We start from the raw sequence: 23487 nt of genomic DNA, 5'->3' as shown, positions 1-23487 counted from the left end.
CAGAGCTGCCCCTCATTGGTGTGCATGGAGCATGGGTCACCAAACGCAGCGAGATTGTAATCATGCTTTCAAATAATTTCCCACTCAGTAAAGTGCATGCACACGCACACACACAAACAGTGTACATGTTGATGTACGCAGGCTGCAACCCCCTGCAGTGTCATAGATCAATACTGTTTAAAGCGTTCCTGTGTACTGGCAGGAGGGCGAGGTTAGTGCAGAGAAAGTGTGCTCTAAAATGCCACAGGCCTAATTAAGGATTACTCCGGATGAAGTCCTTTGGTTTAAAAAGGTTGAGAATGGCCCCCATGAGGTCCTTCCTACAAAATGGCCTCCCAGTGGATATTTAGCTGGCTGTGATTTAGGAGACAGAGTGCAGCTAAAACCACACTACCTCAAGCCTGTTTACAGTTTACAGGCCTCCCAGGCCAACTGCTCCATTTTCAGGGTATTTATTTGTAAAAACAAAAACTGTGCTTGTACCAATACAGAGAATACTTACCGGTACAGCAGCAAATTTCACAGAAAGGAACTCTGAAACCCAAATGATTCCCTCGTGTGGAAGGAATTAAAGTGAGGTTAAACTCTAATAAGAGTGGTTGATAGGAAACAGGGGCAGTGTGTGCTAACAGAAAACAAAGTGTGTCTTGTACATGTTAACATTTGTGTAAGTACAAAACCCTGTGGCTGGTTTGTTTTGGTTGTTTTATTCCACTTTCTTCTGGCAATTATTAAGTTTATATCCAGCGCTCCCCTGTGCATGTGTGGCCCAAATATCATGTCATCTAATAGAAGCTGATCGCGCCAGACAGCGACTCCACCAGCCCAGTACAGGCAGCTCTGCACCGCTCACCACCCTGGCAGTGCCACACTGCCATAAAGGTAAGATGTATGTGGCAAGCATGCAAAAACACAAAATTACAGTTTGTAGTTTGAGCAGTAGACGACCTGTTTTACATCCTCTGGCAGACATTTGAATGAAATGAATGAGAGCTCTGGGAGCAGGCGGTATGGAAGGATGCATGAGGCATTGTTTGTTTACGCCGTTAGTGATGAAGGAAGACAAGGCAACAACATTATTTTTATTTCTACTAATGTTCTGGCACTTGTAACCTGTAAGTGCTCTCTAAGTCCCCTCTACTAATTGAGCAAAGAACAGATCTGAGGTAGTAAAACCTGGGGGGCACAGCTTTACTATAGAGTTCCATTTACTTTCATCATTTCAGAACTCTCTGGGTGCAAGCTTTGCCAGCCAACAATTCTTCTGCACATTGTTCCTTTATCAGGTCTCCCTGAAGAAAGAAACAGGCACAAAGCTGCAACTAAAGCGATGTAATGTACCAAATTGTAGAATACAGTGAGGTAAGAGCTGTTTTACTTCATTATTGCCCTTTTAAAATCACACTGACAGGGATTTGAATAACCAGTGAAGTAAAGTCAACTTGAAAAGGACATGATGTGCCCTTGGCAGCACACGGAGGCAGCTGCATCTTCACACTACGTGATGTGCTACTTTCCACACAGGAACATCACTTTTCTTTTTGGGAGATGTAGCTCACTGCATACATTCCATTACAGTGGTTAGTGTTGCAAATGTGTGTTTTCTTTAACCGGCCACATTACAATACATATTGTATTAATCATCTAGACTTAATAAAACACAAAATGCATTTTTGCACATGTTATTCAAACCGCCTAGCAGTACAAGTACACTTATGTAAACATGGTGGCACCAAACTAATGTCAAATAGGGCACAGTTTCTGCCATGTGACTAACAATACATATCAAACTAAACTGAAAAAGTGAAGGAAAAATAATACAACTCAGAGTAAACTATAGTGGGGTGTTTTGTCATTTCTGTGTAAGGAGTGAGCTCCCTGCCTCTATGCAGCTGAAATATTGACCTTGCAATACATTTATCTGGTGTGGTCAGGCTGAAAAAAGGTGTCACATTTTGAGCATGAGAACTTATTCTTGCACATAATGTAAAATAGAAACAAATGTATGTACCGTAAGTACAAAGCAGGATGAAAAGATTCAAAGGACTAATTGTTGTGCATCCACTGTATAAACACAATAGTTTCAGCTTGACAACATCAACAACCTGTCGTGTTTGTTCTCTGTAATGTCTGATGTTTCTGCATGTTTGTTCCTCTCCCTCTTCTTCTCCTCTCTCTCTCTCTCCTTCATCCTCTCTGTCCTGTCTCCCTCTTCTCCTCTCTCTCTCTCCTTCATCCTCTCTGTCCTGTCTCCCTCTTCTTCTCCTCTCTCTCCTTCATCCTCTCTGTCCTGTCTCCCTCTTCTTCTCCTCTCTCTCTCTCCTTCATCCTCTCTGTCCTGTCTCCCTCTTCTTCTCCTCCTCTACCCAGCCGACTGTCAGCAGGAAGGTTCTCCTTATGAGCCGGGTTCTGCTTAAGGTTCCTCCAGTTTTTCTTGCCACTGTTGCTCTTAAGGGGGTTCAGGTTCTGGGTCTCTGTAAAGTGCTTTGAGAATATTCTGATGGTAAAATATGCTATATAAATAAAATTAAACTGAATTTAAAAAGGCCAGGAAGGACAGCAAATGTACTGCAGCATTCATTTTAGTGATATATAGTCTGACATCTGTTAGAGACACAGCAAAACAACCACAGTTAGGGAACCAGCTAGCGACATGCTACTTCCGGTTAGCGGTTAGCAAACACGCTGGATGAAGCTGGATTGAGTGCGGACACAAGTGTGTGCTAGCCACATTTGAAAATAGGTCTGAATGCATCCAGCTTAAAGGCTGTCTGGGCTCAATCCTACTCTAGCTGGAATGACTTTCTCCAGTGTGAACGGGGCCTAATAGTGAGAGACAGAACAATAACCAAACCAGAAAAAATGCATTCCACGTTATGAATGAAATAAGTATTTGATCCCTTCATAAAACCTGCCTTAGTAGAAGAATCAGCACACCCCAAGTCAACCATGTTACACTTTTAACGTGTATATGGGTCCACACCACAAAGGGTTAATTTGACTCTTTTTAAAGTCGTACAACTCTAAAAGAGTTATTATTCACTATTCTTAGGGTAAAAATCCAATACTCCCCAGCACTAACCAGTTTTAGTTTTTCTCAACTTTAGTGTATAATGTTAGACATTAACTTCCTCAGTGTTGTTTGTTTACTACTACAAGTGTTAAATGTAATTTACACTGTATGGTGTAAATCTACTTTTTTATCTGATACTTGTCAAATTGTCAGGGTTCGTCAGGTGGGAGGACACAATTGCAGAGGCACAGAGCGGTTGCAGCTAACAAAAAACCCCTTTATTCAAAAGCCAGGAGGGCAAAGCAATACAAAAACCAAAAATCACACTTAGCGTAGTAAAACTATGACATAAACAGGCACAGGGCGTAAAAAGGCAGGAACCAAACTTAACAAGAACAAAGCAACTACCTGGAGCGCCCCGAGGTCAGGCAGAAGTACATGGCATGGTAGGTGAGGATCAAGGCATGGCATGGCATGGACAAGACAAGGACAGAAACAAACCCCACACTGGACGAGACAAACTAGCAAAGACAGAGGGGAAGACACAGACTAAATACAAAGGGACCAGGGAAGACAATGAGGCACAGGTGACACACATGAGGGCAGGGCAGGTAATCAACGAGGAGGGAAACCACAGGAAGCAAAACTCAAGACAATGCACAGGGAGGACAGGACTACCAAAGTTAAACAGGAAAACAAGACAAGACTAGACAACTAAACACAAACCCAGGGAAACAAAACACCAGGACTACAGGAAAATAACAATAACTAAACACAGATCAAACTAAAAACCCAAAACAAGGAAAACAAAACCATAAATACACCAGGTCGTGACACAAATAAACTTTGATTTAAAAAAGGGTTAAGGTTAAAACATTATTTTAAAAACTCTGTACCACATTAACTTTTTAAAATACACATTTAAAACATAGAACAGTATGGAACAATGTATTCCAATGTATTATCAAAGAGTCTAAATTAATAACTTAACACATCATGTACATTTTTCTCTTCTATACAAAATGCATTAATGTGCTCATTAAAGTGGATAAACAGCACAACCTATAATAAAAGCATGCTGTTCATAAATTACAGTGTTGGTCACTGGATGTGCCAGTGAAAATAAACAAATCTACATGATACTCCGTGCCATCATTTGTTTAATTACATTTAATATCAGGATCAATATTCAGGATTGAGCCATTTTAAAAATCAAACACATAACACAATCAGACGAAACTGAAGGAGCAGGAGATGCTGTAGGGTCACAGAGACAATTCATCTGCACACAGAGAGTCAGCACAGTTCACATATGTGCAGGCGGCAGCACAAAGGTCACTGGGGTCACTAGTCTCTGCCAGCTTTGCCAATGTGATTTATTTCCCTAAAATACAGCTTGCATAAATACTTGGCATCTCAATTTTATTGTGGGCTGCTTTTTGTTTATTTATACAGGTACGACTATACTGGGCTGGCTAACTTAACACAGTTTAGCTAACACACATCAACTTTGCAGCTAATGCCCACAATGTTCAGAGTTCACGTTGAGTTAATTCATAAACACTCTGTCCTGACACTTTATTTTAGCATCAACTATTAGTCAAAGAGCCAAAGAGCTGGATTCTGGTCTCATCTGACCACCACATGTTCAGCCAGTCCTCCTCTGAATCATTCAAATGTCAGACGGCCTGCACGTGTGCTTACTTGTATAAAGGTTTTTTATACTATAACCTAACTATATTGCATTTGTTTTTTTAACCTTCATTTAACTAGGTAAAAAAAAAACCCATTGAGATCCAGATCTCATTTACAAGGGTGACCTGGCCAAGTGGTCAGCAGCACACTTCAAGAACAGAACAACAATTAAAAGAATGAATCAATTAAGATAAAATTCAATTTTTAAAGTAAATAAATAAAGTGCCATAAATGTAGAAAATATATAGAAAGTGCAATAGCAATAGTAGTCCAAGAAGATAGGTGCAGTAGTTGACAGATAGACAATAACTATGTGTGTGTGTGTGTGCGTGTGTCTGTTTGCTCCACTGACACACTTGACAACAGATGGATCTCAGTGCTTTACCATGTGGCACATTCAGTGTGACCTCCAACCCATCAGACATGCAGCTGGACACTCCCTCTGTCACTTTACAACTCAGACCCTCAAACCACCCAGCTCACATGTGCTAACTTGACAGAAGCAACCTCCACAAGATGCTTACTCCATGTCATCCTTTACTATGAAATTGCATATATACTTTAAATTGATCAGTGTCTTGCTACAGGTACCATAAGTGCATTTTTAAATGCAACCCTTCTGATCTTACCAGAAAATGGTTCTTTTTCTTTACTTTATTACTAAATTTCTTACTAATTTAATTGAATACTTTCAGCTGATATAGTGTTCACTAGCTGGTTATGAGGATGACATGATGAGGGTAATAAATACAAGTTGTACCCTATAAACCTGATCGCCCGAGCACAGATGGCTATCATTTTCAGACAACCTCTGTTGTGCATGTGTATCATGGGGGTGGAGGGGTTACAGTGTTAGGAGGAAGGCAGTGCTGATATGAATGCTCAGATTTCCCATGAGACCCTGCACGACAGCCTTTGCTGCTTTCTCTCTCTCTTTTTCTCTCCCTTACACACACACATCATGGGAGCCATACAGTCTGGAATCTTTAATGATTAATGTCCCAAGCCAAGCCACATCACAAAGCCAGCCCAGATGAATGACAAGCCACAACAGCTTGGAGAAGCTCTGCATGAATGTTTGTAAATGTGTGTGTATGTGTGTGTGTTTGAAACGCTACTTGGTAATCCTTTAGTAATATATATTACCTTGGAATCAGAGCATTTGAAATGAAATGACAAAATTAGATTCTGGTCTCAGTGATTAGTTGTTATTACTGCAGTATGAATAAGAGGCTTTCAAAAGATGTCTTCATTCATCAGTTCTTGAAAAACTTAATCACATTCATTCCCATTCTCACATTCATTCTATTCTTTCACTAAGTTCTAAGTGATGCTAAGTGACTGTCATCAAAGCTGTTGCTGTTTGATTTGTGTTCAATTACACTAATGGGTCACACATGTTAATGAATATGGAACAACTCATTTCAAAGTGGTTCTTTGGTATTTTCTCATTCATTTTCTAAGACATTTTTTTTATTCAAATGTTTTCTGTAGCCAAGAGAAAAGACCTGATCATCATACTCTTCATACTAAACATTGATAAGCTTTTCATTCAGCAATACACACAGCCAATTATCTGATTACAGAACATTCAAACAGTTTGATTTAAATAAATGATTATAATGAGAAAAGGACAAAGCTAAAAGCAAGGAATCTGGACTAATTGAATGTGAACTTACCTGTTGTTTGTAAGGTATGCTAATGCAGTTAGCACATAGACAGTATATTACTATGAAAAAAGCTATTATGATGAATTTTGGAAGTAGGAAGCTTGCACCTTGATTCCACACCTACCTGTCACCTGTCACCATAATTATGCATAATTAAGTTTTGATATAATTAAAACCACTTATAAAAAAAATCCACTTCCTGCACAGTTGTCACAAAAAGGAAACCATAATGACCGATACTGTTGGCTGAAAACATGCTTGTTTCTGCTGAAAGTTGGTCAGTTTAACATTCCCTTTGGAGCCCCCCTAAGCCCCTAGAGGCAATTTCGCATGGGCTTAATTTCTTACCCTTTGAGGTTTCTGCTTGGGTTATACGAGCCTATTAAGTTTTATGGAGTCTGTAAATCACAGGTAGTGATACATCTCACCCTGACTACATCTGAAGACAGCATTTTGCAGTCTGTTTTTGGTTTCTGATGATGCTCAAATATGAGTCTCCTGATAGTCTGTGATCTTCAGTCTTCCTGACCATGTGTCCAACATAATGAGGTGGGTATAGGAATATGTTGGAAAATCAGACAGCATGCAGTAACATGCAGTAGCAGTAACAGCATGTAATCAAGTAGTTTAAATGTCTCAAACTAACCAAGTGGTCACATTGATAATCATCATAACCAGTTGTTTATAAGGGCAAATTATTTGCATGAAAGGTGAAAATGAAGCCAACTCTTAAATTAAAAAAATGAAGCACAAATGCCTAGATAAAAAATACCAGTATGGGACAGAGCAGGTCATAATGATAATACTATATCCATGACCAATGTTTATGTTTAGTGAATGCATGGAGGGCAGCATATCCAGTGATATGTATGAAACATTTAATTTACCTCTGTACCACCATCTTCAGATGCCTAGGATTTCCCTGAAGTCCATCACTAGCTTCTTTGTTCTGCTCATAAAGTCACTAATCCAAGAGCACATCAGCCTGCAAAGGGACTGTTAACATCCACCTTTAGCCTCATAATTAGTGGGCATCTAAGCCACAGCCACCCTCAGCAGCTGCTGATCAATGAGGTCAATGAGGGATTGCATAAACCCCAACCTTATGGAAAAACTCTGGACCACTGTTATATCTACCACCCAACTTATAGACACACAATGTAACCAAGTAGTTTAAATGTCTCAAACTAACCAAGTAGTCACATTGATAATCATCATAACCAGGTGTTTATAAGGGCAAACTTTTTGCATGAAAGGTAAAAGTGAAGTGAGCCAGCTCTCAAAAATGAAGCACAGATGCCTAGGTAAAAAACACCTAAGCAAGCACTTGTGCTCACAAGGAATCAACATCAACAAATGGTACATGCAATGGCTGTATAACACTTCCCCACATCTGGGTTTAAACTTTGGACAATACAATTCCAGACTTGGACTTCTTCAGTTGCCCAAAAGATAGCTAGGATGTTATTTTTCATTCAGTAGGTTGAAGCAAGGCATCTAGACTTAGAAGAATTTTCTTGAACATGTTTCACTGCTCCTCCAAGCATCTTCATCAGAACTGAAAATCAGAACAGGAAAATTCTACAAGTCTAGTTGCCTTGCTTCAGCCATATTTGCAGCCAAATATCTCTACTGTGAAAATATACATTTTTGTATTTTTTATTCTGATATATTACTTGTGTGTCATATCTTTATTGGTCTGGCTCATCCTCCACTTAATTAATTCATATAGAAAAAATTTGTTGTACTCACTGAATGAAGTAAACATCACATCTCTGCTTATTTTTTTAGATCTCTAAAACTATGGCAACAGAACAATCAAGAACAATCAGACATGCTTCAATAGTCTGAAGCAGTGGCCATACCATGGGGTGATATATGTTTGTGTCTGTCTGCTTTTGTGCATACTCATGTGCATTAGCCTGTCAGGGTCTGCAGATGAAACGTAGTATATGATTAATTCTGGCACTTTTACATCAAAAGTCCATCTCTTTTAAAATGAACTTCCGTTGAGCAATTTTTGTCAAGTCTATCCAGAACATGGCACTGGTAAAAACATGACCCAGTGAGTGATGTTTTAAAGACATGACAGTTAAAGTTGATAAGCTAATGTTTAACAAGAAAGCCTTGCTTTGCCCTATGCTACAAGGGTGCCTGAACTTGCATGGACAGCAGGCACAGCTCTAAAATGACAGATGTATTGAGAAGTAATGGGCATATCAGTGGTAAAAGCAACTATTATGAGACTCTGCAGAGTGATGGCTGATGTCCATTACTGGGCTGACAGTGGTGCAGTGCTAATAGCCTTACAGCAATGTATCTCCACCAACATCAGATTGTGACTCTGACAAATGTGCCACGTGCGTCACAACAGGCAGCACTCTTTCTAAGATAAAAGTAGAGTCAGATGATTAAAGAAGAGACAGACAGAAAGATGGATGGTGTCCTTACATCTGAGGCAGATTGGTCTTTTACAAAAAAGGCAGTAGCACTTACTCATTTCTGTCTCTGACATGCATCTGAAAGTGATTCATTTTTTCAAATGCGATGATTGTGGTGACATGTTTGTTTAGATTTGACCAGTGACACAGTGTGACTTGTTTTAGGCATTAGTGTGACTGTCCTAGTAATCCAGAAAGTGCAGATCTTGTTCACAAGAATTCAGTACATGATTGGCAAACACACTGTCATGCTGTATAAAACTGTACCAGTCAGCAGCCTTACTTTTATCAGGTATCTTACTTGGCCGTGTGATAGACTGGCACTTGCCACTGACAGCTGGGATAGGCTGCAGCGGCTCAATAGATAAGTTAAGTTAGTAGTGCCACATAATAAATAGGATGATGAACTTTATTGTGTCTTGAATCCCAAGCAGTTACTGAGCATTTTTCACTCCTGAAACATTTTAGCCACTGTGGTCTTATGTACGGTAGCTGGGTAAAAGAAAAGAGATAGATAAAACTTTGTTGGGACAAACACCTGTTTTTGTCATGCGACTCCTGGTTGCCAAAGGATTTTTATTTTATTCCACATAATCTTCTTAGTGCCAACAGAGATGTGTGGAAAAGCAATAGTTTTTGACAAAACAGTTGTTCTACCAGTTTTTCTATGATCAACAGTGTGTTTGTTGAGACAAAAAACATGTATTTTAGACCTACCACTGGGCTTTGGGGATTTTGAAATTACAATGACACAAGACATAGTACTGTGTTTCTCGTTGTCGTTTTTGTGTTATGACATATGTCTTTTTTCATGCCCCTTTGTTTCCACCTTATCTGAATGTTGCAGCCTTTATCCTTTTCTGTGAAAGCATCTTCAAGAACAACACTAAATACACTGTATGTGTCCCCCAATAGCAGTTGTGTTTTCCACAGTGGTTTAGTTGTTCGTGTTACCACTGTAGCAGCACTCCTACTGCACTTAAGTGACTGCTGTCTGCATTGTAAAAGTGACAGAGATGACACAAGTGCACTAAACGCACATTTACAAACTCCTAGCTCTCCTAGAGCTACTCAGGAATTCTCTGCATCGCCAGGTTCTGAGGAACTCTGCAATACAGCGCTTGCCCAGCCATGCTATCTTGATTGCCACAGTAACAGCTTCTCTCCCTGAGGACCAATCAGCCAGACTCTTTGTCAATAAACCAGACTGTTTTCTCCTGCCTGGCTGAACTGACCCTCTGCAATTGCTGCTTGACCCATGTCATGGCGCAGACAAGAAAATACACACCCGGCAGAGAAGAGCCGCTGTCAGTCGACACAGCTTCCCTCCAGCTACTAGGTGAAGAGAGGAAGAGAAATGAAAAAAACATTTAGCTGTGTTTGTTTAAAAACAACATTTTTTTTTTTTTATTTTATTTATCCAGGTCTGCCCAAGCCATGCTTTTTCCAAGCAATGCTCGGCTTCACGTTGATTTTCATGTCTTGTGGTTGCACTTCAGTGTTTGTATGTCTTCATTGTCTAGAGCAGTGGTTCTCAATTATTTGCTGTTCATAATTCAGTATTTCCATTAGAAAAGCAGTTTACAAATGTTTTTATTATCAGAATTATTAATGATAAATGATATGCAGGATATATAAGAATGATATCAAAGCATGTCAATTTGAATCTTTTTAATAAAAAGCAGGCTATAGGCTGTATTAACTATACGTATCAATATACATATATATATATACTATATTGATTATATGTATCAAAAGAGTGCCATCAATTGACACCCATGCGTAACTTCTAATATAAATATTGCACAAGGCTCTTTTAATGTGATAAAATTGCAAAAACAAACAGAAACACATTGGGACTGGCTCATACTATTTTAATAATGCGCTGTGCTGCCAGAATGAAATTTTTTACAAAAATGTGTTCATTTTAAAAACTATAGTAAAGTTGGAAAGGATCGCTTGACATGTTTCAGGCAGGTTATAATGCCCTTTTCCTGCAGTGAACTGTAGGCTACAGCAGCTGAATTAAAATCAAATGTGTGCTGTGTCTCTGCAACTTGCAATGCGCATTATCCAATATGCACTGTTTTAATGCGGTTCTGCAGACACAGACTCTCTCTCTCTCTCTGCAGGCACACTGGAAACGTGATCACGCTGTCTTGGCCAGTTTAGCACACTCAGGGTAGATTCAGCTGAAATCTAATGAGGAATATATATACTTAAGTAAAAGTAGAAGTGCTACGTCAACAATCCTACTTAAGTAAAAGTCTTAAGTACTTACTTTTAAATGTACTTAAAGTATTAAAAGTAAAAGTACTCACGCACCGAATATATATTATTGATTTCCATTGCAAATGATATCTGAACAGGTTAAAATAATCAAAGAAATCATTTTAAAGGTAGGGGAGGAGATTTTGAAAACTCAGTGAGAGTCAGCCAGATTTCCAAAGTAAACACACGCCCCGTTCTCTCGGAGCTCACCCTGAAGCCACGCCTCCCAATCACATGGACGCGCATTACCTAAAGATGAGCTGCGGTCTGTGACTTCAGTCATCATGCACGTACCTCTCTGGTGCACAGAGCAGGAAGAGAGTGACAACCAGCCAATACTCCTACAGGGTCCACCCGGAGGATTGGGTGATGTTTTTATGTTTTATAGCTTCAGCTGATTCATATTCTTCGTTTTAATGTGAAACTGCCGAACTAATTGGTTGCTATCGGATTATAAAGAGAAGTTACACTAATTTAACAAAAAGTGCATCAGAATAAAATCTCCTACCCGACCTTTAAAATTAAAATTGACAATGTGTAGTCAATTTACATTTTCAGCACAGACATCTTTGAAATGTAGATGAAGCAGCTATGAACAGGTCTGTGTGTCATGAGGCAGGCTGTGGGCATCAAGTGAACAGAGAGGCGGCTGATAAAAAACACGCATTCACCATTTTTACTGTTAGTATTCCTGCTGTAGATTCATGTTATGATTAATATTAATCAGACATTAATGGATGGATTTGTGTTAGCAGACAGTACCTAACTAGTTAGCTAACTGAGCCAGAGCACCAGCATCATGACTGAGGCACATTATGGAAACACAGCTCGCAACATGACACCATCTTCATGTCTGACCTCACATCAGTCCAGCAGTACAGTCCAGCACAGCTGTATGAACACAACTGTATTCATAAATGCGCATGTACTACAAACATTTCAAAATTTGTAGTGGAGTAGAAAGTACAGATAATAGCTGCAAAATGTAATGGAGTAAAGGTATAAAGTATGCACTATTATTATAGTGTTTAAGTAAAGTACAAATACATACAAATTTACTTAAGTACAGTAACGAAGTACAAATACTTCGCTACATTTCACCGGACATTTTGACCGGTGGGCCTCTCACCTACGATGTAAATTTCAGACCCCTCCATGATTTCTAAGTGAGAGAACTTGCAAAATAGCAGGGTGTTCAAATACTTGTTTTCCTCACTGTATGATTTATTTCACCTCATGCTAAGCTTTTTGCCTTGATTTTTAGGAAGACCAGGCAGAGACTGGTTAATGGCACCAGGACTCAATTTTCATTGTGGCCCTGGTCTTCTGTTCAGTGGCACCTTCAGCCCTAAGGTTTTGCTCAGTGTAAGGTTGACAGGTGCTCAGGCTTAAGGTAACCTTGTGAACCACTTTCCAGTTTTTCACTCCTGCCACATTTTTATTCACTGTGGGCTCACAGAAATATCCCAAAGTCCTGCACCTCTTTGCAAACAGCACAATTATTGACTCTGATAACAAATGTAACAGGAGAAATCTTAAAAATATTATTTTTAAAATTATTTTCACAAAATCTAGAACTAGGTGTGTAAGAGTATTACTGTTTTAAACTCCCATTGTCTTTGACTCCTGCTGGGTTGTGCTAATTACTGACAAAGAGCCATATGCATGTGCTCATCAAACTGAAATAAGCTGTGGAGTCCTACAGTGCCAATTTGTTTCTCTGACAAGTTGTCACCACATGCGCAGCCCATGGAATTCAAGCGCACACATGCACACACACAAAACATCTGCATGGGATTTCAAGAAGACTCTCCTGTAAACTGTTTCCTTGCATTGGTTGCTGAATTTACAACCCTTTCTAACTTGTCATGAGAGTTCATTGCTAATTGTAATGACAGCATGGCAACACACCTGCATCAACACAGAGAACAACTTTAAAAGAACAGGTGTTAACAAATCAAGAAGACAGATGAATATTGCAGACACACACATGCACATAAATCCACAGCACACACAGAGAGAGGTCAAGTTACAGATACACATCCCTAGCAAGCAGCAAATATATTACAAGCCCAATGAGAGAGTTAAAGCTACATGAATGCAACTTTCATGAGTTACATCCCCTGGGCCCAGAGTCCCCCAGTACACCGGCTGGCCAGCAAGCTTCCTCTCCCCTCTCTTACCCCTATGCAGCACATCTGGGAACTGGGAGAGCTATGCTATTAGGTTTCCTTCAGAGCCTGGTAACATAAGACTCTGGGCTAAACAACAAAGACAGGTGTGTGTGTGTGTGTGTAAATGCATGTTTGTGAAAGTGACGAGCAGACAGGAGGTTTCAGTGTCCCAGGCCACCAAAGATTATCACGTTAGTCAGTCCTCAGGTAGTCTTCTTCTAATCCTTCATGAACAGGAGAGTAAGTGTTCCTCTTTTTAACTGTTGATTGCTGATTAAGGATGGTATGTAATATACTTTAGGTATCCAACAAGGTCATGTTAGTGGCCTAATATTCTCACGCCATTAATGTGACACCAATTTAAAGAAAACATTTTTTTATAGGCACTCCTTGGATTTTTTTATTGTCATGCTTTAGCTTTGGCGTGTTAGTGAATTGGCTGTGGACTATGTTTGGCCTGTGCAATTTAAGGCCTGCTGAAAGTGTCAAAACTTGTAGTTCAAGGCGCAACCACTGGGGGCCGGTTCCATAAGTGAGTCATTTCCCATAGACGACTATGTTAAAACGCCTATGTTAAAATGGCAAGCTAATCTTACAGAAATACGTGACATACGCACGGTTATTTAACACTGCATTATGTGGCACCAACATGAAATGTGGTGAAATTATGCGCAGGCACCACGGAAAACAATCTTCATAGAAACTCAATGCGGAGCTTTTTCATGGAGACTCCACACATTTTTAATACGTGTGAAACCACAGATAGAGCACCAATAGAAACATGGGGGATGGGTCGTAGAATTATTACACGAGCTTTCTGCTACTTAAGGCCGCTTCCTCAGTCTGACTATATGAACAACATAAATGACGTGAAGTTACGTGCCCGGCAGAGCCAGGCCCCGTGTGTTTTGCCTGCTCTTCTTTCTCTCCTCTCCTTCTCTGTGCTCCAGGTGGAGAATACCCTGGCAGGATCACCTGTTTGCATCTGTGGGCGGGACTGGATTCAGCCAGTCGTTGTGAGCCAGCATAAAAGAAAGGACAGAGCTTGGCTCACTCTGTCGCTCTCCTTTGTCTTGGCTGCTGCTGAAACGGTTGTTGTTTGTACACTTTATTATGGGTAAAGGTGTGGACAGGAAAGCTGGGGTGTGGGTTTAGTGGTGTGTGCCACCCCCCTGTATTTTTATGGTTTTAACACTCCACGAAGCTGTCTACTACACTCATGTATTCCGCCTCTGTAGGTACAGCCCACAATGGCAGAGTGGTCTGAGAACCTCTGCAGAGTATGAACAGGAATGGCGATAGTACTTCGCCCTGGGGTGCCCTCGTGCTGCTCATTATAGTGTCTGAGACACTGTTCCTCAGCCTCATTTATTGTTGTCGACCTGTGAGATAGTTAGTGATCCAGGTGACCTTTGATAATAGTTGAAATCATACGGCACCAGTCGAAGAGGCAGGCTGCTGCATGGTTTAGATATCATAGTCATCTAAATTGGTGAGGAAAATCACATTAACAAAGATCAAACATCATTTTTTCAGACCTAATGTCAATCATGTTCACACACACTCTTAATATACATTGACATGCTCAAACTGCCAACCAGAATCAACTACAGATATAACATATTTCCAGATTAATTCTCACCTGTTTCACATTTTGGCACAGGACCCTCTGGTATGTTTAAAAATGGAGACCACAGATTAACATCATAAAGTTAAAGGGCTATGACAAAATTCAGATTTTAAAGAGGGGAAAATACAGAACTAATGCTTTTCTTATCACTTTCCTGTTGTCAGATCCATCTGCCACAACTTGCCCGGGCCTTTTTGAGGCAAAACTCTTCTATTCCACCATGAACTGCCTTGCCTATCAGCTGAGCATGTTAGTGTACCACCCATTCAAACTTTAATGGACTCTTCAGTTTCAGCAAAAATCTAAAGTTTGGCCCAATTCTTTTCAGGCAAATGTGATCGCTGAAGTGTTTTTGCAGTCTGTATTTACTGGCCACAAACAGCCAATGGACATGCTCACAGACCAACGGCACCATTGCTGTAACAACATGCTCTGACTGTGTGTGGGAGTAAAGTGTGACTGTAAATGCTTGTGACAGCTCATACTCATACTCACACAGATGATCACTAAACACTTTGAAAACTTATCAGGAACTGTTTTTTTTCTTTTCACAGCTCATCTTCTTTCTCCTCCTGTCTGTTTACGTCAGAGTGGATATGTGATATGTAGGTTCTTCCACGGTGGTTCACACACTGATTGCAATTTAATGCACCTTAGAAACATCCTTATAATGCAGTCTTTGTTTATCTTTGCTCATTGACAAACAACAAACAAAGCCAACACAAGGTGCTGACTGCTTTGTTTGGAGTGAAGAGAGACATTGTCTCATGGTGACATTTCAAGACAGCTGCAGTGACATTTCTGACAGTTTAGTCAGAAACATAAGTACCAGAAGCCGCTTTGTCGGGCTCTGGCTTCTCCTGTTCCCTTATATTATTAATTAATTATCACACAAGGTCTGGTCTTCTGGAATCTCCTGTTACAACTGTTCTAGGACACACAGCAAACCTTGCAACTACTTGTACACTCTGATTGTGGTCAAGGTGCCACCTCATGCTAGTGTTAGTGACAAAGGCACTGGAAACAAAACTAGAGAATAATTAGTCAGGAAAGATGTGGAGAGAACAACAGTTCTTACACTTACACTTTTGCTTCTTAGATGGATTGCTTGATATCACCTGAAGTGTAACTGAAATGGTGTTCCCTAATTTTTTGAGCAGTGTACATGTATAGTATAGACAAAATCCAGATGTTGCCTTGTATAGACATGTGTAGAACAATGGGGTCAAGTCATGAGCTGAAAACAAAAGGTTAGCTAAAAATGTTGTAGCCATGGAAGACTGAAGATTTGACATATGTGTATATATATATATATATATATATATATATATATATATATATATATATATATATATATATATACATATATATATATATATATATATATATATATATATATATATATATATATGTGTGTGTGTGTGTGTGTGTGTGTGTGTGTGTGTGTGTATATATATATATACTCTGCAGACCACTGCTCTGTCTCCTTGGGGAGTGAAAATAATAACTTGCCCCACTCCTGCACAACAGAATTAATCAATCAAATAATTGTTCAAATGTTTTTACAGACAATCATTTTTGAATAGCACAAACCACATTAAGATTAGGATTTACTTTACTTTATTAAGAATTCATTTATTATTAAATGCCTGCGGCAACAGGAGTAAATATAATAAAATATATTATATTCAGGAGTCAAAATATATTAAACAGGCTACCTGCACGGCAGCAGGGGGTAACATAAGCCGTCATGTAAGCAATCATTATACAGCATCATACAGTAATTACCAGCTACCGTCACCTACCATCTGGTGGCAGGAAAAAGACGAGACACTGTGCCTACCTTATGATGATTACGGTCATGAGACATTTTTCCTAAATGTCTTTGTGGCTGCGTCAGTGCCATGTGTGTGAATCTACTATTCTGAGTGACTCATGGGCAGTGCACGAATCTGAGCTTAAAGGGCTAGCAGTCAGACAGATGCTGGCTTGTCCTGCTCAAGATTGATCGTGGGTGATGCTATGCTGGATGAGGAGTCAGTAGGAGCTGGAATCTCAGGTCCTCAGTCCTCGGGTGTTTGTTTGTCGTTGGCCAGTTGAAACAATCCCAAATTCTCTTTTGAGACATTGCATTCGTTTGGCACTTGTTGTCAAGTGTGCGTGCATGCTATGCTGAATTCCAATCTAAACATTTTTTTTGCAATAGAAGACACTGAAAAGTACAGGAAATATTGATTGTGCCTCCACATGTGCCTGTTGGAAATCCACCAGGTCATCAATTATCATTAGAAACAATTAAAATCCAGGATGCACTTGCCTTTGTCAGACAGACAACGCAGACTATGCCTGCAATAGGTTAAATGAGGAGAGACTGAATTGGTAGCCAGCAAAACACTAACTATCATGACCTGAGGTCATCATGAAAGAAAATAGTGGCCAGTGATGCATTGTCACCTATGATGGTGAGCTCTACCCAGGAATAATCCTTGAAGTCAGCAAATGTGTTATTAATAGTTATAGCATAACATTGAAAGCTGGACCCCTAGATTTTTCTTTTTGCCATTCATTAAAATAATTGATTAAATAATGAAAAATGTGGCTTTATTGCTTGATTGAAAAGTGATCCATCAGTTCTCTCCCACTGTGATGGATGAATCGCTCTCCTCAGTATTCTTCAAAGCAGCTTGCTTCATGTTAAAGGCAAACAGAATAGTAAAGAAGGCTGATGGACTTCATTTATTAAAACTCTCAGTGGAGCTTGTTTGACATTTTTAATCAAAATCTGTGATAGCCAAAAGTAATTAAATTCAGACCAGCTAATTCCTCCAAACATATACTATCATACCATAATTTACTTAACTTCAAGTGCATTTCAGGAATCTGTTGTATCTAAGTCAGATTCACTGTTGTAAACATTCCTTTGGCAGCCTCAGCGTAATTGCCGGTACAGAAAGGATGCGAGCTATGCCAGTATAGATATTAAAAAAACTAAAATCCTAATCCTGATCAAATTTAGCCATGACATGTCCATGTTCATCAGATTAAAAAAACACACAAAAAGATGTCTATGTAATGCCACGCTGCAACAAACCTATGAGTCTATGAAGTGTGAGTCCTCCACACAGAGGCAAAGTGTTTGAATGGACTGAAACTTGTTGATGATCTGCATAGAAAGGCCTTGAGCTGTCCACACTGATACTGGCCTCAGCAAATAAATCTGAAAGCTGAAAAGCAGTCGGTCTCTGCTAAGGTCAACAGATGACAACAGCATTATCTGCAAACAGCAACACTGCTCAAAACTACTGGAGTCTTAATGGAAGCCAATTGTGAAAGCACCAAAAACTGCAGTTCCTCGAGTGGCCACATAAGGTAAATCCCAAAAACTAGGGGTGGGCGATACTGAAAATGTTAGTATCGATCCGATACCAAGTAAATACAGGGCCAGTATTGTCGATACCAATACCAATACTGATACTTGTAATTTGAAATTTCATGATCATAGAATGAGTTTGCCTTGAATTAGTTGATCACGATTAGGACAATAATAACACTAAGAAGCATTTAAAACAAGCTGCAAACAAACTGTGTAAATTTGAAATTATAACTTCACAGTCATGTCAGTGATGCTCCTTGTGACAGCCATGGCTCTTTGTGAATCATGTAGGCGAAATAAGATAAAAATGATAATTTGATAAAAGTCTGTAAAGAATAAAGATCCTTCAACAATTATTACCAAAGCATAATTATATGAACCATACTGAGACCATTATATAAACTTATATAGGCTAATTATATTATCAGATATATTTTGGAATTTGAGTAAAAATTGAGAAAAAAAATATTATTAATTATTAATAATTATTATTATTTCAGCTGGTTATTTATGATGACAGTTCAGTCATTTTGCTAAAATTGCATGTCTTATCACTGCACTTAGAAAGACACCATTAATTAATGCTGCAGATTACTAGTCTGAACTTTCACTTCTTTAAATCATCTACTGGATATTCCTGAGTTTTTGCAGTAAAGCCTCTGTCAGTCACCTCTGTCTGTGGTTCGTGTTTGGGGATCTGCCTCTTCCTCCTTCCTCCGTTTACTCTGCAGCTTGAGGTCTTTGGGTCGTGCTGCTCTATGTTTGTAGTTGTGTTGCCACAGTGGCATGTCGCTTTCCTGCATGCTAGCTGCACTTTACAGCCAATAAGGAGCGCTGTCTTCTCTGGCAGAGTGGAGAAGGAGAGAGAGAGGCGAGGTGTGCCTGCACACTTAGCAGAGTGAGAGAGGAGTGCTCTTTGCACCGCGAGTACAAACAAGAAATGTTGCTGAAAGTATGAAGAGAAACTTCCAGGGAAATATCAATCTCATCACGCTAGTATCGAGTATATGCTGATCCTAACTTTGGTATTGATACTATCGATATTTAGATTGATTCACCCACCCCTACCAAATCTGCAAAGTCAAACCAATGTCATATGGTTACATTTATGAATTTTAGTGTTTTATAGCTTCCACAGATGATCATGATCATGATCATATTCTTCGTTTTAAAGTGAAACTGCCGAACTAATCGGTTGCTATCGGATTGTAAAGAGAAGTTACACTAATTTAACAAAAAGTGCATCAGACAGGGGAGGTCTACAGGCTGCTGAGGGCCAGGAACGCTGCCTTCAGAAGAGGCGACGACACCAGCCTAAGGTTAGCCAGAGCCGACCTGTCCCGTGGCATCAGGAAGGCGAAGAGACAGTACTCCAGGAGGGTTGCCCACCACTTCAGCGACAGCAGGGACACCCGGAGCCTGTGGCGGGGGATACAGACCATCACAGACTACAAGCCCCCACCACAGACCTGTGACAGCAACAGCTCTCTGCTGAACCAGCTGAATGACTTCTTCGGACGCTTTGAAGCACTCAACAGCACTCCTGCACAAAAGATCACATCCTCTCCCACTGACCAGGTATTTTCCCTGTCCCGAGCCAGCGTGAAGACATCTCTCAGCCAGATCAACGCACGCAAAGCTCCTGGTCCTGACAACATACCTGGCCGTGTGCTCAGAGACTGTGCTGAGGAGCTCGCTGAGGTGTTTACAGACATCTTCAACATCTCGCTGAGCCAGGCTGTTGTCCCCACCTGCTTCAAAGCCACCACAATCATCCCTGTGCCGAAGAAGTCCACCCCCGCCTGCTTCAATGACTACCGTCCAGTAGCACTCACACCCATCATCATGAAGTGCTTTGAACGGTTAGTCATGAAACACATCAAGACGGCCCTCCCTCCCTCCCTGGACCCCTTCCAGTTTGCATATCGGCCCAACCGGTCAACCAGTGATGCTGTTTCCACAGCACTCCACACAGCTCTAACCCACCTGGAAAATAAAGACTCATACGTTCGAATGCTGTTCATAGACTTCAGCTCAGCATTTAACACCATCATCCCACAGCAGCTCATCAACAAACTGGACCAGCTGGGGCTGAACTCCTTGCTGTGCAACTGGCTGCTGGACTTCCTCACCGGGAGACCTCAGACAGTGCAGGTTGGCAGAAACACATCCAGCACCATCATAATGAACACCGGGGCTCCCCAAGGATGTGTGCTGAGCCCCCTCCTCTTCACTCTGCTAACCCATGACTGCACGCCAACACACAACACCAACATCTTTGTGAAGTTTGCGGACGACACAACTGTGGTGGGTCTCATCTCCGGTGGAGATGAAACATACTACAGGAATGAGGTGCACCTTCTGGCCAAGTGGTGCAGAGACCACAACCTCTCCCTGAATGTGGAGAAGACAAAGGAGATGGTTGTGGACTACAGGAGAGCACAGTCGGCACACCCCTCTGACCATCGACGGTGCTGCTGTGGAGCAGGTGAGCAGCACCAAGTTCCTGGGTGTGCACATCTCTGAGGACCTCTCCTGGACTAACAACACTGCATCCCTGACCAAGAAGGCACAGCAGCGCCTCTACTTCCTCCGCAAGCTCAAAAGAGCCAGAGCCCCTACCTCCATCCTGTGCACCTTCTACAGAGGGGCTGTTGAGAGCATCCTGTCCAGCTGCATCACTGTGTGGTACGGAGCCTGCACCGCCACCTGCAGGAAGACGCTTCATCGCATAGTGAGAGCAGCTGAGAGGATCACCGGCGTCCCTCTCCCCTCCCTCCAAGACCTCTACGACAGCCGTCTCACCCGAAAGGCTCTCTGCATCACAGGAGACCCCACCCACCCTTCACACCGCTTATTCAGTCTGCTGCCATCAGGAAAGAGACTGCGCAGCCTCCAGGCCAGGACCAGCAGACTGAGGGACAGCTTCATCCACCAGGCTGTCAGGAAGCTGAACTCTCTCCCTGCTGCGCCCCACTTTCTCCCCCTTCCCTGACACCACCCCCCCCCCCCCCCCCCCCCCACCCCCTACCCCTACCCCACCCCCTACCCCTACCACCACCCCCCCCCCCACCCCTACCACCCAAGATCTTGGAACTCTTTGTACCAGCCACTTTACCAAAGGAACTCTGTGCACCAGCCACTTTACCCTGTGTATTCCCTTGCACCTTAGTCATGTCATACCAGTCTCATATAAGCTGCTATAACTTAAACTATTCCTGGACTGTTTACATAATCCCAACTGCACTGTCTTGCACCATTACATCTTTTGCACTCTCATACCAGTCTCAATAAGCTGTTATAAGTTAAACCATTCCTGTTTATATTATGCCAACTGCACTGTCTTGCACTATACATCTTTTGCACTCTCACTGCATTGTGCCTTCATTATGTGCCTTGTATTTTGTGTGTGCCTCATTGTAGGTACATTTTTTTACACTTTATATTTATCTTTAGTTTTTAGTTACATGTTATATGTTGCGGAGTGAAGAGTAACGCAATTTCGATTCTCTGTATGTCCAGCACATATAGCAGATTTGACAATAAAGCTGACTTTGACTTTGACTTTGAGAATGAAATCTCCTACCCGACCTTTAAGAAGCTACTGCTTAATGTTCGACACAACCTGGAGTAGAGGTAAGGATTTAGGTAAGAATCTTAAAACATAGAAATTCATTAAACACAAGAAAAACCAATCCCTTTTTCAGTCGCCATTTTCCACTAGTAGCGTGACGGGTCACATGAACACAGACATGTGGCTGAGATAGATAATGTCAGATGTTTTTTTTTGCATGCAGTTGGTAGTTTGCAGTCTGAGACCACTGCATCAAATTCTATTGTGAGGTGTAAATGTAGCTCTATTTTTTAACAAAAAACTATTTAAAATTTAAAGAAATAAACATTTTCTTTAAGGGCAAAACTTTTGCATCAGATCCATCAGACTCCCACCTCTGAGCAGTGGTGCCAAAAAGCTCCTGGGTGAGAAAGACATTGGAGGGCAGAAAGGACGAGAGACTAAACAAGACAGAGGAGCTTGAAGCAAAGAGCTCAACTGTACCGAGGAGAGAAGGAGCACAGAGCTGCTAAGACAGCTAGCATCGCTTAACACTAGCTGCATTAGCAGGAAAAGCACCTCCTCTGAGGTAGCTGCCATGCTCACTTAGCTCCACACAGATACACACACACAAACTGAGACTTAACACACATACACCCACTGTCAACCAGGGAAATGGCAAACTTAGAAACCCCATCACCAGGGAAGAGTCAGGACATCAATGCACATACACACACAGACAAGTGACACTGAGGAGTAATATGTGCACATCACTACACAGTCACACATACACACATTTTACATTAAAGGTATACAAATTTGGTGCACATGTCACAAAGAACATATCTTGTGCATGTACCTAATTATCTGTCCCAGTGTGTGAGTGTGCGTGTGTGTGCATCAGGGAGCAGCAGACGTCAGGTTGACTGGAGTGTGTTGTAGCGATTTGTAACTCTTAAAAGTCACATCTCCTGCTTCGCCACTTTCAATTTACAGCCTCTTCTTACCAAGCTAACCCCAGGCTCCCATGATACCAGCCCACACACACACAGGCACCCTGCACCCTAGCTTTCGCCCCTTACTCTCTCTAATCAGTACCTCAGGATGCCAGCCCTATCCCTGTACACCTTCATGCTTTGTTTGTGACAGGCCTTTTTCCCCTGAGTGGTGGGGTAGGGGAACTGTGGGTGGGATCTGACTCTCATTTTCTCACCGTCAGATGCGCACACTGAATAGAGACAAGGAAACTGAAAGCTCGGTTGCCTCGCTTGCTTTCTTCCCCCTCACTGTCACTCTGCCTGTGGGGAATTAACAAATAGCAAAATATTATTTCTGTGATTTCTGACACATGTTTACTGGAAAATTTCCTTCCAATTATAGGGAGGGAGGTTTGATGGGGGTGTGTCACAGATGAAATCTAGCGGATAATGACTGGAAGGAGTGCAACACTAGTCCTCTGCGGCATTCAGTCTCATGGAATGCTTTTGATTGCAGATCTTTTTCGCTCTCTAACTCATCAGATGCATGAGGAGTCCTTTGTGAGACAGTCACTGGGGATGAAGGGTGCTGCAGGGATGGAAGGGGGTCAGAGGTCAGGACAGGCCCATGACACCCCCCCACCCACATGCCTCCTCCCTGCTACAAACATACATCCTTGTTTTTATACC

Source organism: Parambassis ranga, chromosome 10 (genome assembly GCF_900634625.1).
Source record: "Parambassis ranga chromosome 10, fParRan2.1, whole genome shotgun sequence".
NCBI lineage: Eukaryota > Metazoa > Chordata > Actinopteri > Ambassidae > Parambassis > Parambassis ranga.
Note: the sequence above shows the minus strand (reverse complement) of the source record.